Below are 1,778 nucleotides of genomic sequence, written 5' to 3'. Positions count from 1 at the left end.
TGTTGGAAGCACATTCAGACTCCTAATCTAAAGAAACTCAGGTAAATTAAAGTGATGGAGGATTGTTAATATATTTAAATGAAACACAAGATAAATTTTTGTACTGGAAAGAACAATCAAACAACTTCCTTTTGATAGCATTATGACCAGTGTTTTAAGTTCCTTTTCCAGCAGCTACCTTTTAACTGCAAACAGTTCAACACAGTTTTCACATCAAAAACCATCTAGGATTGTTCTTGAATCTCATAAAATGGGTGACAATGTTGCATTTTTACTGCTGCAGTTCTAACTTTAACTGTTTTAATAATTTGATTATTAACCTTGATATGAAAAGTGACAGAGGCCTTTAATGGTTTAATAACTCAGAGGAGTCCTGGCTCTTGAATGAAGTTCATAAACGTGGCTTAGAATTGATATACGTTATCTTCAGATGAATACACACCATATCCTTGAAGGATAAGGAAAAGCAGCTTAAACAGAAAGATTCTTTGTAGAAATAAAATTTTGCTTAGGATTGTTTACGTTATCACATCCCCAGATGCATTGCTTTTTACAGCTGATATATTCTGACATGATACTGAATTATTTTGGCATTCCACGCTATCAGAGGACACAGGCAAACTTCTGCCATTAGAAAAAATGCATATATATGCCTACGTGTGCGCGTGTGTGTACGTATGTGCGTACACTAAAACTCAAAGTAAGGATGAAAGGACGTTTTTCTGAGTATGCATTTATATGCAGCTAAATTATGCAGCTTCTTTATTTCTTTGTTGAGGATGTTACTGCTGTTGGTCCCACGGCGCAGGCAGCACGTTCATCGTAGAGGCACTTCATTTTATGTGTGTGTCTCTCTGCTTTTTGACACAAGTGATTTTGTGCTGCTAACAAAATGCACATACTCCCTGCAGCTTCTTCCCTTTGGCATTTTCTATCAGTAAAATGCTTCTGTTGCATGTCTTGCAGTCCAGCCACTGCTTACACTGAAGTCACAACATTCAGCCCAGTTTGTGTCCTCTTTATAGGCCGCAGAAGTTTTTCAGAATACAACTTTCTGGGCTGTTTTTTGTTGCCCTTATGCTGATCATATTGTTCTCTCCCGCCTTGTGTTTAAGTTCTTTTTATATCTCATCTTTCAAGGCTCCTTCTGCTGTTAAGCCAGTTGATGGTTACAGTGTTTGAATAATAAATGTAATTTGACAGTTCAAATAAAAAGCTCCATCTCTATTTTTTCATGTTACTGTTCCTTTTCTTGTAAATCTTGACTCCTTACTCAGTCTAATGATCTTGATCTTTATAACTTTCTCAACAAATAGAATGGTCAAACAGCCTCTCACCATAATGCGTTTCTGCTCCAAAGAGAGCTGTGCTTTCTGCGTATTTGCTTCCCACTTCGTTCAGTTTGCTGCAGTGCACTCTCAGTCTTTTAAAGTTTCAGTGTCATCTCCAGCACTACAAGTTGTTCTGCTTCCTCCCTCTTTTTTAATACACGATGTATCAGAAAACAGATCACAATGGTAATGTACATACTGATGTTTTATTTGCTTTTTAACATACTGGTAGGGGCCTATTTTCTTTTTCACTGACAACCTAATGTCTTTAACCTTCATTTGCTAAAAGCTTCTGTTCTCTTTTAAAATGTACTGGTTTTGATCCAAACTGTATTTTCAGTCTCAACCTATAGATATATATATACACGCACACACATACATATACATAAGTTCATACACTTACATATACATAAGTTCATACGTAAATGTGTGTATATACACAGGGAA

Source organism: Harpia harpyja, chromosome Z, assembly GCF_026419915.1.
Source record: "Harpia harpyja isolate bHarHar1 chromosome Z, bHarHar1 primary haplotype, whole genome shotgun sequence".
Classification (NCBI taxonomy): Eukaryota; Metazoa; Chordata; class Aves; order Accipitriformes; family Accipitridae; genus Harpia; species Harpia harpyja.
This window is presented reverse-complemented; position numbering follows the sequence as displayed.